The sequence below is a fragment of the Podarcis erhardii genome, assembly GCF_964252035.2.
Source record: "Podarcis erhardii genome assembly, chromosome: 17".
NCBI classification, from domain to species: Eukaryota; Metazoa; Chordata; class Lepidosauria; order Squamata; family Lacertidae; genus Podarcis; species Podarcis erhardii.
Window position 1 is genome coordinate 26296457 of NC_138515.1, and position 25271 is coordinate 26321727.

The 25271-nt window shown below is 41.4% G+C and overlaps 1 protein-coding gene and 1 long non-coding RNA gene across 15 annotated transcripts in view; one reads left to right on the forward strand and one right to left on the reverse strand.

The window, feature by feature from the left end:
- Window positions 1-25271, forward strand: part of NRG1 (neuregulin 1) — a 512253-nt gene that overhangs the window by 447963 nt on the left and 39019 nt on the right. The window lies entirely within an intron of this gene.
- The window catches only part of LOC309332617, a 36484-nt gene that overhangs the window by 8831 nt on the left and 2382 nt on the right, over window positions 1-25271 (reverse strand). Inside the window, exon 2 of one of the 2 annotated variants that reach the window (XR_014152249.1) lies at window positions 22208-22314. The exons of the other annotated variant lie outside the window; for it this stretch is intronic. This is a non-coding gene — a long non-coding RNA (uncharacterized lncRNA). The remainder of the gene's footprint in view (window positions 1-22207; window positions 22315-25271) is intronic. 2 annotated transcript variants of the gene reach the window in all.

Genomic DNA, 25271 nt, shown 5'->3' on the forward strand with positions numbered 1-25271 from the left:
CACGGAAGCACTTCCATGTCTGAAAGGAACGGCACATTTTATTGTCTGTCTAGCACTTTTCAGTGTAGTCTTGTTCTGTAGTAGTTGTCATTTTTATTCTTAGCAGAACACTGTGAGAGAACACTCAGAACCTATCAGCACCAAACGGGTGCATTAGAGCTTACGGTTTCTCCAATACAGTGGTACCTTGGGTTACATACGCTTCAGGTTACATACGCTTCAGGTTACAGACTCTATTAACCCAGAAAAAGTGCTTCAGGTTAAGAACTTTGCTTCAGGAGGAGAACAGAAATCGTGCTCCAGCGGTGCGGCAGCAGCAGGAGGCCCCATTAGCTAAAGTGGTGCTTCAGGTTAAGAACAGTTTCAGGTTAAGTACGGACCTCCGGAACGAATTAAGTACTTAACCCGAGGTACCACTGTACAGAGAAATGCAGAAACTTCACAGAGTCTCAAGGTTTGCTATGAAACAAGAACATTAAAGAACAAAGTAGCCATCTCCTTCCTCGCTTCAGCTTTCAGATACAGCTACTATAAAGTATCAGATAAAACGGAAGGGAAAAAATATGATGAAGATGATTGAGAGCTGGAAATGTTTTAGGAAAGTTATGCAGAACTTTGCACTAGATCAGACCAAAAGTCCCATCTAGTCCAGTGCCCATTCTCACTGTGGTGGCATTTGGGAAACCCAGAAAACAACTTCCCTCTTCCACAGCTGTGCCCAGAACAGCTGGTATACAGAAGCACGCTGCTTTTCCATTTGTGGAAGCAGCGTAGAGGCATTATGACTAGAAGCCATTGTCCTCTCCTTGAATTTGTCCAAACTCCTTTAAAGCTATCCAGGTTGGTGGCCATCACCACATCTCATAGTGAATTCCATGTTTTAACTTTGTTCCAAGGAATAAATCGTTCCTTTTGTCTGTCATAGAGGATAAGGCTGTCATTGGCTACTAGCCATTTTGGGTATGCAATGCGTCCAGTGTTAGAGGCAGCATCTCTCTGAATCCCAGTTGCTGGGACTTGCAGGTGTGGAACCTGTTGCAGTCAGGTTCTGCTGGTGGGCTTTTGCAAAATGATCTACATGGGCCTTTGGCCTGACCCAGCAGGGATCTTTTTGTGTTCTAATGATTCTGCGACCCTCCAGCTTCATTAGATGATGCCAGGTTCTAAAAAAACTGTCCCCGTACCATACACTTAAAAAGGTAAAGGGACCCCTGACCATTAGGTCCAGTCGTGGCCGACTCTGGGGTTGCGGCGCTCATCTCACTTTATTGGCCGAGGGAGCCGGTGTACAGCTTTCCGGGTCATGTGGCCAGCATGACTAAGCCGCTTCTGGTGAACCAGAGCAGCGCACGGAAACGCCGTTTACCTTCCCGCCGGAGCAGTACCTATTTATCTACTTGCACTTTGACATGCTTTCAAACTGCTAGGTTGGCAGGAGCAGGGACCGAGCAACAGGAGCTCACCCCGTCGCGGGGATTCGAACCGCTGACCTTCTGATCGGCAAGTCCTAGGCTCTATGGTTTAACCCACAGCGCCATCTGCGTCCCGCGTCCCATACACTTAGTTTTCTGTATTTCCTTATAGGGAGTTTCTCCAGTGTTCTTATCATTTGGATTGTTCTTTTTTGCACAAGGAAATAACTTCTTTTTTGTACTAAGTGCTAATACTGTGTCTTTTCTTGTCAACTTTAACCAGTCCTGAGACCTTTTTTTCTTTGAGGTAAAATATAATTTACCTTGTTGAAAGCAGTTGTTGCGGGGGGGATTGTTTTGTTTAGCAAATCTAAATTAGGTATAGTTTACCTTCTACATGTTCTAAATAGGCTTTGCTGTAGATTGTAAGTGAATATGGAACTTAACATGAAAAAGAAACAGAAAATATAATTGCTATGAGGTACACTGCCACCTCATAGCAATTCTATGTTCTGTTGATTTTGGAGTCAGTGAAGAATAGAACTGATTTTCAGTTACAAGCAGTGGTTGTATTCAAAACCCAAGCAGGCAATAATATACTAAAAAGCTGGCACAGTTTTCATAGGTGTCAAGGAAATGATTGCCAGTTTGGGGAAGGAAAATATTTATGGGTAAGTTGGGTTGTGAGGAGTAAAAGGAAAGAATTACTTGAGTTACTTAGCTGTAGCATTATGCAGACAAAAAGTAATTAAATATTAACTACATTCAGCTCCTATGTATGCACTGTAATCTCACAGCAGAATGTAGAGGCTGTATATTCTGGAAGTGTAGGAGAAAAGCTAGAGAAAAACTGCATTGTGAAGTTAAATAGACTGATACTGCCTATGGTAATGCCACCAAATTTCACAAAATTAGAAATCATTAGTGGCCATTGAAGTATTCACCCCCCACATTGTAAATATATAAACAAAATTGCTGACCATTGGATGAAATGATACCAAATTTTAGAAATATAGAAGTACAACTGAGACATTTGGTAAATGCTGAAAATCATTTCAGAAAGAGCGACTTGACCAGCTGGCAGAATCAGAAAAAGTCCATATTAGATTTGAGAGGGGGGAAATTTGCAACAATAGAGCAAAGATACTAGAGCAGAATGCATGCAGCATGGTGTATTAAATATACCTACCACAAAGCAATGTCCAGTTCGATGGCAAAAGAACATGTATGGCTGTTGGTGCTTGAGACTCTGAAAGTCAAAGGGGTTCCCCAAAGAGTGGTAAATGACTCAGGGACTCAGAAGATATATAGGGTTGAAGAAAAACCTGACAACCCTTTAATATAACTGCAGCAACTGTGTTTCTCAAATCAGTTAACTGTTGGCAGTGGCAGCTTAACTGCAGAAAGAACCATCTGCAGTCTATTTACTTTGCAGTAGTCTTAACCATAAACGTAACAAAATTAAAATTAAAGGAAACACCGAGACTTGGCAACTACATTGATAACAGTAATAAGTATTCCACTAGTTCTCAAGAACAGGTAAAAAATAAGGTTACCGGTAAGTTCCTTGCTTTCATTTGTATCACAAGAGGAGTAAGGTAAAGGTAAAGGGACCCCTGACAGTAAAGTTCAGTCGCAAACGAGTCTCGGGTTGCGGCGCTCATCTCGCTTTACTGGCCGAGGGAGCCGGCGTTTGTCCTCAGACAGTTTTTCTGGGTCATGTGGCCAGCATGACTAAGCCGCTTCTGGCAAAACCAGAGCAGCACACAGAAATGCTGTTTACCTTCCCGCCAGAGCAGTAACTATTTATCTACTTGCATTTTGACGTGCTTTCGAACTGCTAGGTTGGCAGGAGCTGGGACCGAGCAACGGGAACTCACCCCATCATGGGGATTCGAACCACTGACCTTCTGATCGGCAAGCCCAAGGCTCAGTGGTTTAGACCACAGAGCCACCCGCATCCCACAAGAGGAGTAGTTGAGAAAGAGGCTGGAGAAAGTTAAACTCGCCAGATTGTGCTATATGCTGTTGGAGGAGATGGCTGATGATCTGGGATGCTGGCAAACATCATGTTTAAACCAGGACTGTAGTTAGTATTAGCAATGGTTTGTGTGAACAAGCCAACTTCACCCTATGGTTTGTGATCCTGGCTTGTTTGGATAAACAATTGTTACAACTAACTTGTTTCCTGTTTCAGTCATAAAAAGATACTGTAGTTAGCTGAAAGCAAATGTTCTCAATCTCCTCCTTGCAGCTGCAGACATATACACATACAACTGTTTCTGAAAAGGTCAGTCACTGAAATTATAGATCCAGAATGTCTTTGAGGACCAATTTAAAGGGTAAGAGAACATTAAGCTGGTATAATGGTAATTACAGACATTTGGAGCACCCTGGAAATGTGAGTAAAAATAAGCCTGTTTAGTTAGACAATAAGCTAAGAAAATAACTTTCTTGGTAAAGGGACCTTGTAAACCCCAAAAGACAAAGTACAGCTGACATAAATCTGAAGAACAGATGAAGGCTAGGGAGCGCAGCAAGCTTAAGAAAGCATTTTAATGTGTAGAAATCGAAAGCTACTGCGGCACCATTCATTAAGTTGGCTTTAGACAGCTGGCATCTAATTCTGCAGACCTCTATGATAGGAAGAGGCTTGTTTGCAGTACTTCAGTGTCATTGGTGAAGTGCAGCTGTTGTAAAAGCTGTTCAGCCTGGTGTTTCTGTTGCTTCCAATGCACGTTAAAGGTAAAGGTAAAGGACCCCTGACAGTTAAGTCCAGTCGCGAATGACTCTGGGGTTACGGTGCTCATCTCACTTTACAGGCCGAGGGAGCTGACGTTTGTCCGCAGACAGTTTTTCCAGTTCATGTGGCCAGCATGACTAAGCCGCTTCTGGTGAAACCAGAGCAGCGCATGGAAACGCCATTTACCTTCCCGCCGGAGTGGTACCTATTTATCAACTTGCACTTTGATGTGCTTTTGAACTGCTAGGTTGGCAAGAGCTGGGAACGAGCAACGGGAGCTCACCCCGTTGCGGGGATTTGAACCGCCGACCTTCCGATCAGCAAGCCCTAGGCTCAGTGGTTTAACCCACAGCGCCACCCACCAATGCACATTACATCAAGGCTAAAAGATTGGCAGCACATAATGCCAATAAGACAGCATAGTGGCTGTGAGGTGGCAAAAAGTGGCCCATATACAAAGGAGATTATACACATTTGTTATTTTGGTTTCAAATACTTCTGGAGGAGCGACAGATTTGTGTCTGTAAATGTCCATGTCTCTGCACAGCTTGACACAGAGGAGAGACAGATGAACTTGCTGGCTTTTAACTTTAATGGAAAGCCACTCTGTCATTCACTCTGCTTTGTAGCTTATTGTCCAAAACTGCCTCCACCATCCTGGCGTTCTGACACCTCACTCTTAAATACAACATATGCCTTGTGTCCCAGATGTCTTCCAGAAAAGGATACAGCAGCCAAAATAAGCAAGATGGTATCTTGAATACACACAGGGACTTGATGTTACAGAAAACATCTGCACAGCCAGTCTTCTAGTTGCATGAGGAAATGTGAACACACAATTTGTAAAACAGGGGTGTTGTTTTCGACCCAAATCCTTCTCGGTGTGGTTTTTCCCAGTCAGTCTGACATTATCCCCAGCAGATGGGCCCCTTTTCCTATTCTTTCTCATACAACAAAAAAGAAAAAAATTCTTCCTCCACCACATGAAATCCAACATGCAGAAAATACTGCTCAGCTGACCAGGCAAAGGCAGAAGCCTATTTTACTTGACCTGGTTAGTTAATGCAGAGGCTGCCTCCCCAACTACCATTGAGAGGCAGTATTGTACAATGGTACCTCCGGTTATGAACTTAATTTGTTCCAGAGGTCCGTTCTTAAGCTGAAACTATTCTTAACATGAGGCACGCTTTTGCTAATGGGGCCTCCCACTCCTGCTGCGCTGCCAGCATGCGACTTCCGCTCATATCCCGGGCAAAGTTCGCAGATAGGGGCATCTACTTCTGGGTTAGCAGAGCTCGTTACCCGAAGCGTTCGTAAGGAAGACGGTACATAACCTGAGGTTCCACTGTACACTTCTGTGCTTTCTTCTGTGCCTGGAGGTTCCAGCACCCCAGGTCACATACAGTCCACATTAGCTCAATAGGCTAGTTTGCAGCCCTGACATTGTATGGTTCTGTCTGCTAAAGCTCTGTACAGTCATATCTCATTTTACATCCACTTCATGTTACATTCTTTCAGGTTACGTCCCATGGCGACCCGGAAGTACCGGAAAGGGTTACTTTTGGGTTTTGCCGCTCGTGCATGCGCAGAAGCACAAAATGACATCACGCGCATGCGCAGAAGCGGCAAATCGCAACCCGTGCATGCACAGATGTGCCGCTGCAGGTTGCGCTCTTTACATGTTGCAAACGGGCCTCCAGAATGGATCCCGTTTGCAACCAGAGGTACCACTGTAATTGATGAATCCTAACAAGGGTGTTGTGTTGGCTACACTGGTGTGTTTGCAAACCTCCCCACCACTTTGCCTCTCCCACTCTCCCTCCCAGGAATCATAGAATCATAGAGTTGGAAGAGACCACAAGGGCCATCGAGTCCAACCCCCTCCCAGTGACACTGCTACTGGGAGATCAGGTCAGTGCCCCCCCCCTTCCACTACTGGGGTGGCCTCTTTCTTGTGTTTAGTAATGCAATTTCTTATCTGGATGGATTCCTGCATTCTAGATTTTAATATATCACAACAGAGTCTTTTTTACCCAGACGTTTGGCAAAGTGAAATAGTGTGCTGTTTGTTTTGAGGCTGGACTCCTAGTGGTTGCTTGGTATTCTCAATGTCCTAAGTCTGGAGGCCAGGACGCATTGAGTAAGGAGGGGGGTGGAGGTACAACAACTGAAGAGAAGAGAGATTGACAGAAACAGAACAGATAATTTAGTGAGTGCCTTCTAGGAAAATTAGTTATTGCAGTCACTTTTGGTACTTCTGTTCTCAAAGAACAGTTCAAAGGGGAAATGATTCCCACTGGCTATGGATATGATTAATGTCTAAGGGAATATTAAAGACATGTTTCACTTTTGACAAGACTTTTGATTCAGCCTTAATGATGTTTTTATGGGGAGAATAAAGGCTGGGTAGGTCTAGCATAGGATTGTGTCACCCTCTGCATGGTGAGCTCTGATTGAATCTGCTAAGCATTTTGTACTGCTGAAATAATTAATTAATCTAAATACTATTTTTACCTCAAAGGATGTATTTCTTTGTATAATCTGTTAAGTGATGTGTGCATTACAGATTTGTCATTACAAAAGAGGAGATAATTTTTAAAAAAACCACCCAGAGTACTTTAGGCTTATGAGCTATACCCCTAACAAGCTGAACACCAATAATCCCAACGCTCCCCTTTTCCCCTTCTAAACTGCTGCCTCTCCCCCCCCCCATCCACCAAACTCTGGTTAGCTGTACTCACAGTCAATCAGAATGAGGTTACAGCTCAGCACCTTGGTGGAATTCTGCTGCACTGCACCACCAAACTCTGCCCTAGTTCTGAGCTCTCAGCCACAGCACCATATCTTCTATAAGAAAGTATGTCTGATTTACTTTATTTAAATCAGATTTACTCTCCAGTTCCAGTAAGAAATTTGGAGCTTTGTCATGGGTTAATAATAATAATAATAATAATAATAATAATAATTTATTTATACCCTGCCCATCTGGCTGGGTTTCCCCAGCCACTCTGGGCAGCTTCCAACAAAAGATTAAAATACAATGGTCTGTTAAACATTAAAAGCTTCTCTAAACAGGGCTGCCTTCAGATGTCTTCTAAAAGTCTGGTAGTTGTTTTTCTCTTTGACATCTGGTGGGAGGGTATTCCGCAGGGCAGGTGCCACTACCAAGAAGGCCCTGTGCCTGCTTCCCTGTAACTTGGCTTCTTGCAGCGAGGGAACTGCCAGAAGGCCCTCGGCACTGGACCTCAGTGTCCAGGCAGAACGATGGGGTGGAGATGCTCCTTCAGGTATACTGGGCCAAAGCCATTTAGGACTTTAAAGGTCAGCACCAACACTTTGAATTGTGCTCGGAAACGTACTGGGTGCCAATGTAGATCTTTCAAGACCGGTTAGCCCACATAGAAGAGCAGGGCTCCTCTGTAAACCATCAGTGGAGGTGAAGGGTACAAATTCCGTCATAGGTTCGTCCTCCCTTTCCACGTTACTTTTACTCTCATGGATCAGGGCTTTCAAATACAATTTCTGGTTCAGTTTGAAAACTAGGTTGGCCAAAGTAGGATAAAAGTGGAAGAAGTTATAATATGTGCTGGGATGAAAATTTGAAATCCAAATTAGCCTTCCTTTGATAAGCAGACTCATTGCAGTATTGGGATGTTCTTTGGAAATGAAAGTCCTTCAAAGGGAAGCTAGGACATAAATAATAAACTTCAAATACATCACAAAGTAAAGGTAGTCACAGACTTGTTAAGTGGAATAGCATTGGCGTGGGATTGGTTTTGTTCGCCATTAAAGGAAATTCCCTCTGGAATTTCCGCAGGCACTTTGAAATAGATGAGTAGCACAAAAGGCATTTTAAAATAGGGTGCCTACACTTGTCTAGTTATCTTTATGCCTGATCGAAAGGTCTGTTAAAAAACTATCTTTATAGTTTCTTCTTTCCCTTTTTGTAGACTTTATTTTTCTATTTTAAAAAAATTACTCCTCATCTGTGAGAACTACAAACAGGTCTTCTGTAAAGTCTCCTGGCACCTTTTGATGCTGTCATGAGCTTTTGCCATTGAGATGAGCAAATTTTCTCAATTTTAGCATTTCATCTTTCTTATCAGAGCAAGTGGGTGAAATGTATTGCGTCTGTGAAACCAGGGAAATGTGTTTATCGGCTAAATTTGCTTGATATCTTATCAGCTGCACAATGTCAGGTCTGATGTTTTACCTTAGCTTCTTACATACAATTTTAAAATTGACATACTTGCTCCTCCAATGAAGAGTCCCAGGGAACTCCTTGCTTTGGAGAAAAAATTGACACTGCTCATAGAGACATTGTGCTACCTTTGTTGAGATCAAGTTTTTGAGTTAAAAGATACTTCTGTTTTAAAACACACACACACACACTTTTTTTGTCCTTCATCAAGTCCACTGAAAAGTATCTTACAGTCCGTGTACCATACATACAACCAGACCTGCAGTCCAAAAGCTCTTGTTAGCATCCTGAAAATAGCAGCCTTCATTTTTAAAATGTTCATGGATACAGATAAGTTTTTGAGCAGATGGTTGAGCAAAAAGGCCAATCAGATCTCCATGCCTGTCTTTGAAAGTACTAATCACCTGACTATCCTTCACATTTCATTTCCCCCTATGCAATGGATGTTTCTCTTAAAATGAGCCTAAGACTAATGAGAAATAGAATGTTAATAATAATAATAATAATAATGATGATGATGATATTATTATTATTATTATTATTATTATTATTATTATTATTATTTATACCCCGCCCTCCCCAGCCAAGGCCAGGCTCAGGGCGGCTAACAAGCAATAATAAAAACAAGTTGAATGAATACAACTTAAAAACAAGATTAAAAAACAACATTAAAATATTGAAACATTAAAATTTTAAAATGCAGCCTCATCACAGGAGGAGAAAGAAAAAAGAAAGAGGGGGAGGGAATCAAATTGGCTCCAAGCCAAAGGCCAGGCGGAACAACTCTGTCTTACAGGCCCTGCGGAAAGAAATCAGATCCTGCAGGGCCCTGGTCTCATGAGGCAGAGCGTTCCACCAGGCCGGAGCCAGTGTTGAAAAGGCCCTGGCTCTGGTTGAAGCTAATCTAACTTCCTTAGGGCTCGGGACCACTAGGGTGTTGCTATTTATGGACCTTGAGGCTCTCCATGGAGTTATAGTTTAGTGAAGTCATTCGGCGAGCAGAGGTATAGGATTGTCTGTGAACAATGACCTGTGCTCCTGTTGATGAGAAAAAGGTGTTCCTGGACACCGCCCCCCCCCCCAGTTCCATATTTTGTAACACACATAACACAAAACTAAAATTTGTCATTAATAGTTAAGCTTGTAAGTATACAGCAAAACATACTACTCCATTTGTTTTGAAGTATAGCTGGTGATTGTTTTGAAGTATTCCCTGATATGCATTTCTCTAATTTAATTTAAAGTTCTGTGTCTGTAATTTTTTCATAGATTAGATGATAGCCAAGCATATGTCTTTATTTTCAAAACATTGCTTCTGACCCAGTAGGAATAATTACCAATTGCCCTGAACTGTTGGGGTGTCTATTGCTCCACTCCTATTGCAGCAAGTTTGTCCTTTGATTTTAAACCAAGGTACCACTGGCACTGTGACTTGGTGTGACAGAAACTGCTGTGCTGTTATACCCTTGCCTTTAATTAAGTAGTCATTAAAAATGAAACACTTTTCACTTCCTCTTGCTCAGAAAGTGACAATGATGGAAGGGCCCAGCATGCCCATGATGGTGCAGAAATTGAATCATTAAATTAAAGGACTTGTAAAGACCCCAATCCTGATTAGTTAAACAGCTTGCTTTGCTTCGTGATTAATGGGATTGCAAGAATCAGATCTGACTCCCCCTTAAAAGAGAGACTTGCCTGAATGATGATTAGAATATGTGCACGCAAACAGATGTGGAGATGTTGCAACAACAATAAAAATGAAGAACCATCTTATTTTGGGAACACACAGCCTTCGTTGTGTTGTTATTGTCCATTATTGTCACATTGCGCTGAATGATTTGTAGCAATCACTGCCGGAGTTGAAATAAGGGGGTGAAGTCTTAGATGATCTCTACTGGAGTTGCCATTCAGCCGAGCTGAAAATTCTGATTTGCTTGTTTGTTTGTCTGTCTGTCTGTCTGTCTGTCTGTTTGTTGCACTTGGTACCTTCTTCCAATGAGCATAGTCAAGCTTATAGCAGTAGGCACTTGCCTTTCTACCAGAGCTTCCCTATGCATGTTCATGTTCATTACAGTGGTATCTCAGGTTACATACGCTTCAGGTTACAGACTCCGCTAACCCAGAAATAGTGCTTCAGGTTAAGAACTTTGCTTCAGGATGAGAACAGAAATCGTGCTCCGGTGGCGCAGTGGCAGCAGGAGGCCCCATTAGCTAAAGTGGTGCTTCAGGTTAAGAACAGTTTCAGGTTAAGAACGGACCTGCAGACCAAATTAAGTACTTAACCTGAGGTACCACTGTATTGGTCAAACAGGACAAAGTGTACAACACCCAAAGAACAGCCCATTGTTTGAATTATAAATGGATGTTAATTAAAAACATTTAATTTTGTGTTTGTTTTTATCATTTGATCTTGCCTCTGACTCAGAGCCCAGTGATAGCTTAGTTCCTTGACTCATTTCTGTGTCAACTGAGATTACAGTAGGGGAGATCAGCTTCTCAACTAAATGCCAAAATTAAATAGGCTTACTGAGATCCTGGGTAGAAAGGTGCCTGGAGGTAATGTACTCCAAAATCTTCCCTACCCTAAAGCATACTTTAAGCATTGTCTACATCAGACAAAAAAAAGCACACTGAACAAATGTGTCATTTTTTTAATGGTAACTCTGTCACTGGAAGATATATATATTTTATGTTTTCCTGGGCCAGCTTAATTGTATCTGTCATTGTAGCTCCATTGAGGAAGACTATACACAATTATATTTTCAAGAAATCTCAAATGCTTTGTGATTGTCTTGCCAAGGGTTTTAAAAATAAATACATACATAAAATTAATCTCCTGGTCCTGATGTTCCCACATTTCCAACCTTGCTGTCTGCAGTTGATACTGAACAGTGTAGCCATCTGCAAATAAAACCTGTAGAGACGATAAGAGTAATACCGGAACCTTTCCCTTCTAAAATGAGGATATCAGGAAGGTGAATATGATAAATCAGAAAATCAATGATGGGAAAAGGAAATTGGAGGGTCTTCTTTCACTTAGCATATTCCCTCATGATTCACAACATGAGACTGATTGGTAGAGAATTTTCATGCTAATGACAGATTTGGTATAGCATGTACACCATTTCCTTTTCTTGTAGCCATCCTTCCTCCAAATGTGTTTCAATAAGAAAATGATGCTAGAAACATGCTGCTCTTTATATCTTAGCCTGACTATTAAACTAAAGAATGTAATACAATACCACTGGGACATCTATCATACAGAAAATGGAATGGAGAAACAAGACTAAATTCCATCTTTTTCCTGCACACACACACACACACACACACACACACACACACACACTACATTCCCTTAAAAATGATAATATAATATGCCAACCATGTTATGAATTCCAAGGACAATGACTAGCTTACTTTCATCTTTTCATTTTCTTCCTATCTTTTTTCCTTGAATACTTGGATCAAAGGAGTTTTAAAAAACAATTTCCTTTCTAAACTTTGGTTGAATCTAGGTCATTTAAGTTTTGCTGTCTCTTGGGTGCATAGCTCTGCCTGGATTTGTTTAGAGTAGAGGGAATACAGTAGGACTGATTTTTGCTTCTGCATATTAACAATTCGGTGAATAATGCATCATACAGAAATCAAAGAGGGAGTTGTGGAATGGATATGGAATGAGGAAAAGACCCACTTTCACAAATTTTTGATGAGGTTTTCTGCTCCAGGTTTTAATTGACAATTGAGTATCTATCAGATTTGTGTGACATACCAAGTTTCTACAGAAGTTTTTTTCCTTTAATATGTGTTTGTATGAGCATGGACAGTTTTATAAGCCACGGACAAACATTTGGCATAACCATTCAGCATAACAGGGCAGCCCTGATTAGGGAAGTTTTTAAGGATCATTTTTTTATGTTAAATCTATTATTATTATTATTATTATTATTATTATTATTATTATTACTTGTGGCAACCTAATCCACAATATTAGATTGTGGTATAAAAGACCAGTGGTACAATTAACACTCAGAATAAATACCATTGATTTAGTCATGCCACTAATTTTTGGAGTACAGTGGTACCTCGCAAGAAGAAATTAATTCGTTCTGCAAGTTTTTTCGTCTTGCAAATTTTTCGTCTTGCGAAGCACGGATTTTGGAAAAGCTTCAAAAATCACCAAAGTCTTCAAAAATCTCAAAAAAAGGCTACCACACCGCGTGCTATGAGTTGCTCCTCGAAGTCAAGTCACAACTGCACCCCCTGAATGCACCCTGGGTATTAACGGTTTTAAGAAAAAGGAAACAAACTTGCAAGACGTTTTCGTCTTGCGAAGCAAGCCCATAGGGAAATTCGTCTTGCGAAGCAACTCAAAAAACAAAAAACTCTTTCGTCTTGCGAGTTTTTCGTCTTGCAAGGCATTCGTCTTGCGAGGTACCACTGTACAACATTGAAAGGGCAGTCACATATGGAATCTAAATTTATGACTACCTGATGTAAATTCATATGTGATTATCTATGTTTTGACAAGCATTACAAGCATTATTTGTTACTTCATCTATATTTTATATACTGTATTAAATTCATTAACATTTTATAATTGTACAGTTGTTCAGTTGTTTCTTACTGTTTGGTGAGGTAAGATTCTCATTGACTGCAGCCCTACAGTTTAGATCAGGGGTCAGCAAACCTTTTCAGCAGAGGGGCAGTCTACTGTCCCTCAGACCTTGTGGGGGGCTGGGCTACATTTGGGGGGGGGTGAACGAATTCCTATGAGCCAGGCTACATTTTGGGGGGGTGGGAGGAATGAACAAATTCCTATGCCCCACAAATAACCCAGAGACGCATTTTAAATAAAAGGACACATTCTACTCATGTAAAAACACGGGGATTCCCGGACTGTCTGCAGGCCAGATTTAGAAGGCGATTGTGCCGGATCCAGCCCTCAGGCCTTAGTTTGCCTACCCATGGTTTCGATCTCTTGACACCAGCATGTGGCCAGAGCAGCTGAAGTAATTGCAAAAATGAAGAGTGTTTTCTGCTTTGTCCTCTGCTGCTTCATCCTAGCACAATTGGCATTTAGACAGCTATGTTGTTTCAGCTCCTTGGGGAGGCAGCTACACAGTTGGGCTGTGAGTTGTGCCAGAATACACAGCTCGGGCACATTTAAGTTACCCCCAGTAAGGAAAAACAGTAAAGTCACATCCAGATTTTGCTCCTGACACCTGAACTTCTGTTTCTCCCCTTGGCCAGATAGCAGCAGCCTGCTGTTCATTGCTCTCTGATCATTAGAGCTGTTCTAGTGGTTTGGTAGGCACTTGTGTGACTTTCAACTGCAGGATTGCACCCTACCTATTCGAGGTCATTGGGTGTTGGTCCTGCAGGAAGTTGTGATGAAAGGCTTGGAGCTGACAAAGGAATGTTAAACTGAGATGATCAGTTGTTGAAACAAGTTCTGAAAAGACCTCTAAACGTTTCTCTTTTGAAATGTTAGAAGGAGATGCCCTTGCAGCGCTGGCGGGTTTATTTGAGGCTTCAGCAGATGTGGTCATGTGTTTGCCTTTTGATAGACCTTGGCCGATAGCAAAGGGAACAGAGGTGGTATATATGCCTCCTTTCCCCTACTCTATTGCTCAATCAAAAGTCTGTGCATATGTGTTCCCAGAGAGGCATCTTGTCAAAGATCATAAGGAGGCTAGAACTTCAGAAGGATATGCTTTTCAAGTTTCAGTAGTTTAATTCTTAAAGCATTTCTTGGATGGAGGCTGAGGAAGCCAGGCCAGCCACTCCCACACTTTTGGTCCGTACATACTTGGGATTCAATTATTAAGTATAATTAGTTGCAGTTGAAACTTTCCCCTTGCTACTTACTACTGTATTTTATGATCTTTTTATCCATTTGGCAGTGACTTACCTCTTCATAAAATATGTGTGAATGATGGAAGGTAATGAACAGGGGTTTTTTTTGTTTTGGCTCAATTGGTGAAATTTGTGAACTATTGACTTTGTGCCAAATTCATATACCTGAGCATAAATCAATAACAGTTATGCTAAAACCAGTGGAATGGCTCTCAAATTAATCTCAATATTTTGGGGCAGACTTAGCGGTTTGGATAAATTTAGCTGTTTTAACCTAAGGGGGAAAGGTGGCAGAGACTGTTAAAATTATAAAGCACATTGAGACAGTCAGTTTGAGGGGGTGGGAAATCCCTATTGTGTTACATGAAACAACTGGTTGAATATTCAGAATGTCAGAAAAGGGTCTGCCACCATGCAACACACACACACACACACACACACACACACACACACACTGTGCATACTCTACAGCTCAGGCCTATAACTTGAATAACCAGGAGGTACTTTCCACTCGCTCTGTGGACTTTACCTAGCAGGAGTTGGTCTGCTACAGTGGTAGAGTCTATGCAATGGCACAAGATAGGCCCAGGGCCATGTGTATATGTGTGTGAGAGTTCCTCTGTGTGTGTGAACGCTTCATCTGCCACTCTCATAAGCTCCTGCCTCTAAGCCACTTTGACTAAGGGAATGCATTGATGGACTGATTAAATTTGTATCCCACCTTCCTCAGTGTGTCCTTCGTGATTCTGTCTCTTTCATTTTAAGCTCACAATCACCCTGTGACTTAGGATAGGCTGAGAGATCATGATTATACTATCATCTCAAGTAATGGCACCACCCCTTGCCACCATTTACAAAGAGTCTAAAGTAATATCCCACTTCCTGGGGACAAACAACAAAAGAAGGCCTTCTCCAGCTGCCCTATGTGGGAGCTTTCCAGGGGCATCTAACTAGCCACTGAAGGAAGCAGAACAGTAAACTACTTGGCTCTTGGTCAAACCCAACAAGGCAATTCTAAATTAGTTGTTACCGCAAATTTTGACAGCAGCAGCAAAAAATTAAGGTGGACATAGCACTGGGTTAGGCAGAGCCCAGCTCCACAATGGGGGGTGCAGATCTCCCCCTCCCCAGTCATCAAATCAATGATTTAATGAGAGGAGAGAGGACAATAAGGACCTGTCCTCACCTGATCTACAATAACCACCTGTCTTCACCTGATCTGCACAGACTTGCTGAGAAGGGGAGCAACTTTTAGCCATGCCCAGTGACACTGCCTTGGGCCAGTGATTGGTAGGGCGCATGTCTGTGATGTCACATGTGTGTCAATGGGAGACCTTGCCCAGTCCATGCAGCTTCAATGGCCACAGTTCCTACTCTCGCACACTTAGAAGGAGCCTGCCTTTGATGTTACACCACGCTCGGTTCAGTTGTTTGGCCACCTCCGCCCCCTTGATATTGGGGGGGGGGTCCTGAAACCCCTGCTAAGGAATATTGAGGGGACTTGTGTTACTTCTGCCACCTAGAGTTGGCATGCCTGGCCATGCCCAACACTGGAGGTGGCCAATCAAGACTGGAAGTTGACCAGAAGGCATGACCACAGTGGAGAAAAGCAGTGAAGATTAGAGCAGGGTATGCAGTTTCTATGAAGAGCAAGTATGGAAGAGCCTTGAGAAAAGTCAGCATCTCATAGGAATGATATTAAATGATGATTTGATTGTTAGATTCTTATTTATTAAGTATAAATGATTGTAATATAATTTATTGTGTAGGTTCTAATAAAAAACAAAGAATTGATAGTAAAAATGTTAATAGTTATAAAAAGTACATTTATCAAATATTCTTCGCTGAAGTTGACCACAGGTATTTTTCAGTGCCTAAATCATTTTTGCTTTTTTTTTTTAAATTAAAGACTTTAAAATTAGTTTTACTTAAGTTAAATATACCAAATGTTTCATGAAAGCTAAAACAATGTAATATTGTGCTACTTTATATTTCCTTATTTATTACACATCCTAGTTTGCCTTCAGAGTCTTTCCAAGGTCATTGAGCACTTAACTTAATTACTTTTCATTGATTTCTTGATATTTCAAGCCTGCCTTAGTGGGCCCCTTCTTTAAAAACAGAAAATGTAAATTGTGCTTTTAAAGACACAATTTTCTGCCAATATTTTAGTCACGTTTGTGAACTTAACTGCTTTCAGAAAATGAGTGAAAATACATTTCAATTCATTTAGTAGTACTGCTCCATTTTTAATCCTAATTTATTTTTACTCACTATCAGCAAAATAAATAAAGATACCCTCTTTTGTTTTGCATTTCCAAATGACTTAGCACAAGGGATTTAGTAGAGGAGGGAGAATTAAGAATCTGGGAGATTGTGGAATATAATGGAAGTACATTTTGTATTGTCTGTTATTACACCGATTTGGTTAAGGGAGAAGTCATTTAATCACAGCTGCTATCCACTGAATAATACCTTTTTTGTGATCTGAATAATTAAGGCTTAAAACAACCGTGAAGAAATGACCTTGCACTGCAATCATAAGATTTGGTGCAACAATAAATAAGAATTTAGGCTGGACTGAATTGTTGCACTTAGTCACTGACACAAGAATGCAGCATACAGTTTTTGTATAGTAGGCAGATATGCCAGCACAGATGATTAAGATCAGTGAGAGGAATTAAGTGGCTTGCATGCTCTCCTGGTGTCCTTCACACACTGTAAAGCATTTTACATGCTATGGAGATAAGATGTTATGGTGTATGTAAGTGAGCAGATCATTTTTATAATTCTTTCAGCAGTATCTTCGCAACTGACTAATTCACACCATCACTTTTCAAGCAAATCATTTCCTATCATGGGTTGACTGTTTGGAGGAGTTTATTTCGTCTAAAACTGCATCGCTCTGGTATCAGGAAGGAACAACAAAGTTCTTCTCTAATCCTGCAGAGAAATGTCAGCAATTGTGTTGACCTTACCACTGAGATGCCATACTCTTCTCAGCTGAGATTAAGATGTACATGATTGATCTAGATGTATAGCCCCCAGGAAAGCCCTAAAGTCAGCTCTGCCGAGTTGTAATGGAATAGCCCGAAGAAAGATTCTGCTTACAATTTTGCCCTTACCTAGTCAAATTTAGTTATATCTTAGCTGACCTTGACAAAACTTTTTTCCTGGAGAAATATAATCGTGCTTGGCCCACTGAGTGAAAACAGCCAATGATATTATATTTCTTATGGCATAAAATCACTTAAGTCATTTGAACAAGCCTATGTAGTACGAAACATCAACATGAGTGGTAAGGTCCAGATAAAAATACTGAAAATCAGCACAAGCACTTATTTAATCAATTGAACGTATATGATTTAATTCAACTCAATTACCTTTTTTATTGAGTGCCATGAAGGCACTAATCCAGAATGCGGCAGCTAGACTGGTGACTGGGGGCGGCCGCCAAGACCACATAATAGACCTACATTGAAAGACCTACATTGGCTCCCAGTACGTTTCCGAGCACAATTCAAAGTGTTGGTGTTGACCTTTAAAGCCCTAAACGGCCTCGGTCCTGTATACCTGGAGGAGCGTCTCCACCCCCATCATTCTGCCCGGACGCTGAGGTCCAGCACTGAGGGCCTTCTGGCGGTTCCCTCATTGCAAGAAGCAAAGCTACAGGGAACCAGGCAGAGGGCCTTCTCGGTAGTGGCGCCCGCCCTGTGGAACGCCCTCCCATCAGATGTCAAAGAGAGAAACCACTACCTGACATTCAGAAGACATCTTAAGGCAGCCCTGTTCAGGGAAGTTTTTAATGTATGACATATTAGTGTATTTTTGGTTTCTGTAGAAGCCGCCCAGAGTGGCTGGGGAAACCCAGCCAGATAGGCAGGGTACAAATAATAATTTATTATTATTATTATTATTATTATTATTATTATTAGGCAGGAGCACACCTATGTAATGGATTCATTCATACAAGAGTTTTATGGGCTCTCACTGCACTTCCCACGGCAACAACTGTAACTAATGTATGAATATCCTTGAACAGAGATACAGTGGTGCCCCGCAAGATGAACGCCTCGCAAGACGGAAAACCCGCTAGACGAAAGGGTTTTCCATTTTGGAGGCGCTTCGCAAAACGAATTTCCCTATGGGCTTGCTTCGCAAGACGAAAATGTCTTGCGAGTTCCTGCGGTTTTTTCCCCCTTTCCCCCCCCCCCTTTTCCTAAGCCCTAATCCGCTTATCAGATGATCCGCTGATAAGCTGCTTATCAGCTGATCCGCTAAAAGCCGCTAAACCACTAATAGCACTAATCCGCTAAGCTGTCAATGGGCTTGCTTCACAAGACAAAAAAAACGCTATACGAAGAGCCTCACGGAACGGATTAATTTCGTCTTGCGAGGCACCACTGTATTGATGTAATGAATGTATGAATATCCTTGAACAGAAGCATGGCCTGGAATCAGCACTGCTCAAAGCTCCAAGCTATCTCCAGCATTGGCCATCACTCTGGTGTCCTGCTGGAATGCTGTGTGGTTCAGGTGAGAACTGATCTGGTATCATGCACATTGCACATATTGGCTTTGAAGTGGATCCCAATGGTCCAACGAGTTCACTAGCCTGTCTCCTTCTAGTACTGTATTTAAAACATTTTCCCCTCTTGCTCTTTGTTTTTGGTAATGTGCACCTCAGATTCTTTTTTTTTAACATCCCTAATTGTCTGCTTGCATTTCTTTTGCCAAAGTTCGAGTTCCTTTTTTGCTCTCCTGTTTCAACAAGGCTTTCGTTTTCTAAAGGAAGCCTTCTTGCCTCTAATAGCTTCTTTGACTCTGCTCATTAACCACACAGGAATCCTTTGCATCTCAATGATACTTTTCTTGATCTGTGGTATACATTCTAGCTAAGCTTCTAATATTGTGGTTTTAAAGAATTTCCAAGCATTTTGGAGATATTTGACCCTTGTGACTTTGTGTTTCAACTTCGTTTTCATCAATCTCCAGAAGTTTCTTCTTTTTGAATCAAAATGTGACTTGTGTTCGCTTTTATTAGCAACTGTCCATTTACATATATATTGAAATTGATAGCACTATGATAACTCCTCACAGTCAATTCAACAGCATTTATATCTTGCTCCAGCTTTTAGGTGCCACCCCAGGTTCCAGGGTCACCATTCCTCTGGTCAGCTCCATGACAAATTGTTCTAGGTCTCACTCATTTAGGGTCTCTAGATGTTCAGGAAAGTGTATTGGGACAGCTCTGCTCAGAGGTGAGCTGATGGGAGGAGACAGAGTATGTCAGCTTTGCTTCAGTGATGTTGGTGATGGGGGTTTGGCTTCTAGAATGGGCAGCAGAGAGTCACAATTAATCTCATAAATGTGCATGGATGTTCTACAAAGCAATCTTCTCATAACTGGAATTGGGCCTACACAATCAACAAAATCCACATTGTGTTTCTGTTAAGGCAGCTGTTCTCAACCTGTGAGTCCCCAAATGTTGTTGGACTACAACTCCCATCATCCCTAGTTAGCAAGGCCAAGGACTTAAGAGCACTGCTGGATCAGACCAAGGAAACACCTAGTCCAGGAACAGTGACCAACCAGAGGCCTGTAGGATGCTTATAAACAGCTGTATGCAATTGGCGTTCAGAAGCATCATGTGTCTGACACTGCACATCATGTTGTGCAGACTTCTATACATTTTTTAAGATCATATCCCCTTTTTTCTGTATCAAATATCAAAATGGATCAGGTAGCCCACTAACCTGACAAAAGTTTTAGTTTTCACTTATGGACTAATATCTATTGCTTCTCTGTTACAGATATAGTATCCCTAGCTTTATCTTACCCATTAGATCTTTTAGAAATCAGGCTTGCTTTATAGAATGAGAGTCAACATGAAAAACAATCAAATCACTCTTAATAATGATTGCATGTGAGATAATTTCAGCATTTGGTCTGAGTCCAAAATTATAATTGAGCAGAGTTAAAATAGAAGATTCTCATCCTGGCTTTGAGTGTCATTTGTCGATTATTAAATTAGCAGCTGAAACTCAGGAAATAATATTATATGACTAGAAATATAATTTTGCAATGTAGTCAGCTATCAGGTCCTCCTAAAGAAGTGTTGACAAGGAAGTTGCCTCAAACTTTATATAGTTTAAACAGGAAAAAAGAAAAATTGTTAATTGTTTTGTAGCATTACTATGCCAGACTACTGGTGTTTGTAAAGTTATGTTGCAGCTCTTTATCCTGTTACAACTTCATTGGGATTATTTTTTATATTAGATAAAATATACTACACCTTTCTATTACAATAATACAGCAGCTTACAATATTTCTAGAAAAGGGCACACTGAATTCAGATGGTCAAGGTTGGGTATTTTAAACCTGGGGTATTAAATAAAAAACACCAACATTATGGAGGACTGTATATACCAGGAGTAGGCAACTTTTGCGGCACTCCAGATGTTATTAAACACTGGTTCCTAATGTCCCTGGCCATTGACCATGCTAGCTGGAATTGTTAGAGTTGGAATCCAGTGAAATTTGGAGGGCCACATATTGTGTTAACTTTAACTAGGAGGGAGTGTCTGGCATTGCTGCTGTTTAGATTCAAAATGGCACCCAATGGTTTCCAAACACAGACCAAAACCAGCTCCTCAACTTCAGTGGCTATTGTGCCAAATTTGGTTAGAATGTCTTAACAGTTCTCCAAAAACGTGCATTTTTGAAATGTTGAGTCAACTTTTTCAAAATGACATCCAGGTTATCCAAAAATAGACGAAACCATGTTCCATGACCATCATGTTGGATATATTTAACTGTGTATAAATGTTCTGACAAACAATTTTTCAAAATATATTTGATTGGTCCATTATGGCACACAATTGTGTTCCAGTCAAAATAAGTTAACCCTGACAGCCTAGGAGGTTCCCAGTTTGTGAAGATAAACAATGAAGAAGCAGTGCTGCTTAGAGAAGTTCATGTAAAGAGGTTTTTACGTTTCCCCCATAAACTATTATTAAGATGACAAAATGCAGTTGTTACCTTAAAATGGGTTAATACAAACAACAGCAAACTATAATAATAAAAAAACCGCAGTAAGACAATACTATCTACCCATACAATGTTTTTACTGTTGTTTTCAATTAGGTGTTATAATTGGTCTTTATTTTATCAAAGGGTATATCTTACCTGTAGCTGAGTAACTTTAACTGAACCTCTTTGGAAACAGAGCAATGAAAAATGTCATGAGGGACATCCTCACTTGCTCCAAAGATTCAGTGGTGAAGGTTAAATGGAATAATATGGAAATGCTTGTCTTGGCTGTAGATAGCACTTACTGAACGCTGAGTAAAGTGAAATCTTTCCTCAGGGGAAATTTACAAAGGCCCAATAAAGAGGATTCATAGCCATGATAAAATTTTATCAATGAATACTAAGGAACCATCTTAGAAATTGGTATGGGTGATGGATCTTGTTAAATAAAAGTATTGTGGATTTTATTCCAAAATTCTATTTTGGCAGCATAAAATTTCATTATACAAAAATGTTCTACCGAAACACCATCAGTTGACTCATTTTTGCTACCCATGGAATCTACGCGGAAGAACAAAGTTTAAGTTCTTAAGACCGAAATATCTTAGGTAACCTATCCTCAGCTGGAATTTAAAGTTTAATACAATACTGCTCCAAATTTGAATAAGGAAAGGAAAGATGTGGAGCTAAGTCTCAGCTAATTAGGTTCCTTCAATGCATTTAGCGGCATCAAATATAAACCTGTATATATTGAAACAAAACAAAACAAAATCTTTCCAGTAGCACCTTAGAGACCAACTAAGTTTGTTATTGGTATGAGCTTTCGTGTGCATGCACACTTCTTCAGATACCACATGCACATGAAAGCTCATACCAATAACAAACTTAGTTGGTCTCTAAGATGCTACTGGAAGGATTTTTTAAATTTTGTTTCGACTACGGCAGACCAACACGGCTACCTACCTGTAACTGTATATATTGTTTTTTCTTGTCATCCTGTTAACTCCCTCTGCTCAGAGAAGTCATACCCCCTTTATTAGCTGCAGTATTTCCATTCCTCTTGTTCCTATCTTTATCGTAGCCAAAGGACAAAAAAGACCCCACACACAAAAAGCTGTGTACCTGCTAATCTGTTTGTAGCACAAAAATGTGGTTTTTCTCACACTGAAGTAATTCATGCTCTGCTTCAACTGCTTTCAATATAGATTAATTCTAGATCCTACCATCCATATGGGTAGGTGTGGTTACCTTATAGGCATTTGAAAATCATCCCCTTGATTAGATTAGATCCACACTTCTTCCTACTCCCTAAATATGCCCCAGGGGAATGAAGAAGGAAATAGTGATTGTGATCTTGGTATACACTCACCCGCAACATTATTGGGCAGGTGTGGATATACTCTCCCTTATTGCCAGATCTGCCTACATCTGTTTTCAAATGGACAGGGAATCAATCTGCAATGAGCTTTTATTTTTGGAATGAAACTAGTTTCTCAAAAAGTACTTTCAGGAGCAAATAATATGCAATAGATCTAGACAGTGTGTGGGCTGCATAGAAAAAAAAACACCAAGTACTTCAGTCATGTGTAAGCAGCCTTAGATTTTAATACTTCAGGGCAAAGCTTGTAAAAGAAATATTCTTAGGGTAGCCAATGATTGATCAGTACAGATTTAAATAGATTATTTAAATGAATTCTTGTTCATTTTGTTTACTGTGAGTAATAAGGGAGGGAGGGATATAGATTTATTATTGCAGCATCATTACATTAGGAAAGCTACAGCGAGGGAACTTTTTAGCATTTCATTATAAATCTTATTTTTGACAACCTAAATGCATTCTATAAATATTAAATAACAAAAATGTATCAATTTAGTCTCTGCGTGAGATATCTATGGAATCACTTCTGTCGATGAAATAAGATAACCACACAAAGAGACTAGAGGAGAGCCAAGAATTCACTGTTTGTTAAATGTAACTCTTCTGCTACAAGAATCTGTAGCTTTTTTGTACATTTCAAAGCATCACACACAACAGGGGAGGTTTATCCATTATGGAGAATGCAGTGCTTCTCCACTAGGTCAGGCTGTCCCAAACTGTCCACTGGTAGCCTCCTTATTACTGTAGCTAGAGGGTGGCACTGACTGTTAACGATTGTCAGAGTCACCCGTGGTCCCAGCTCACAAGAGACCAAAGTCCAGTCCTGCTTATGTACAAAAGCTTTTATTGAAGAACATTCTTAGCTTCGCATCCGAGCTCCATGACTCTACGTCTGTTACACTAGACCGCTGAAGTCCCCTCTGAGTCAGTCCCGCCTCTACACCAGTTTAAGAGGCTTGTACTGGTCCACCTCTTCCTCTCTTTCCTTTTCCGCAGGGTCTTTCTGCCCCCCTGTGTTCTCTCCCTTCGGGACTCCCCAGAGGCTGAATCCTCTGACGCCTGCTCCCCCCTCCTTCGGGCTTTGGGACCAGGCTCCTCCCCAGGACTCTCTTCACTTCCGCGCGCCCCCCATTTTGAACTTGGCGCGCGTACGTTGCTCCTGACCTTCCCTTCGACAGTTACACTGCTCTCGATACTACTTTCCGCCCCTTCCGCCAGGACGTCTTGCCCTGATCTCCTTCCCCTCTCTGCTTCCTGTTCTGCTCCTTCTGACACATTGGTCACTCCACCCCCTTCACTCCGTTCCGGCGGAGCAGCCGGTCCCGATCTCCAACTCCCACTGGGGGTTCCCCCTTCGTTCCCCTGCTCCTGACTGCTTCCCCCTCTAGCTCCCCTTGGCTTGACCAGAGGGGCTCCCTTTTGGGAGTCCTCCGATTCACTGGACGGACTCATGGACAATCTTGGGTCATTGTCGTCCTCTTCCTCGTCACTCTGGAATCCTTCCCCCTCGCTCTCTGTCTCCTCCCTCATCTGCGCCTCTCTCCCTGAACCCCTGACAACGATGTATGTTCACTATTCCGTGATCTCTAGTCTAGAGTATTCTGCCTGCAGTTAGAAGCTTTGGGGGTAAGAGTAAGCAGGAGAAAGGAAGTAGCTTTAAAATGTGAAATATTCTATTTGATGAATAGCTGCAGTGTGTCAGTGACATTTTACTGTAAATGTTCCTTATGTGGCTGAAAGGAAAATCCCAATCATGTTATTCTGCAACTGTGATAAGATTTGGAGGAAGATGGTTGAGATGAAAAGGGTGCATTTTTTTTCCAAAAGAGGGAGACCATCCACCTTCTTGAGTTTGCAATGTGCAGCATGCCCATGCAGAAAATCTGATTTCACTGTTTAAATGATTAGTAACTCACAGAGAGCTGCCGAGTGATTCTCAGATTAGGAACTGCATTGTCAAGGGTTTTTTTAGTTTTCCTAGGAGGAATCTGTTTCTGACTCCAGTAATTCCTCCCTTTGGGTGATAGGGTAGAAATTATTTCCTTTTTTTTTTTAAGGGATGCAGGTGGCGCTGTGGGTTAAACCACTGAGCCTAGGACTTGCCAATCAGAAGGTTGGCAGTTCGAATCCCCGTGATGGGGTGAGCTCCCGTTCCTCGGTCCCTGCTCCTGCCAACCTAGCAGTTTGAAAGCACGTCAAAGTGCAAGTAGATAAATAGGTACCGCTCCAGTGGGAAGGTAAACGGTCTTTCCGTGCACTGCTCTGGTTTGCCAGAAGTGGCTTAGTCATGCTGGCTACATGACCCGGAAGCTGTACGCCGGCTCCCTCGGCCAGTAAAGCGAGATGAGCGCCGCAACCCCAGAGTCGGTCAAGACTGGACCAAATGGTCAGGGGTCCCTTTACCTTATATTTCCTTTTTAGATTATTATTTTTAAGATTGAACTAGACCATGGGTAGGCAAATTAAGGCCCAGGGGCTGGATTCGGCCCAATTGCCTTCTAAATCCAGCCCGCGGACGGTCTGGGAATCAGCATGTTTTTACATGAGTAGAATGTGTCCTTTTGTTTAAAATGCACCTCTGGGTTATTTGTGGGGCCTGCCTGGTGTTTTTACACGAGTAGAGTGTGTGGTTTTATTTAAAATGAAGCT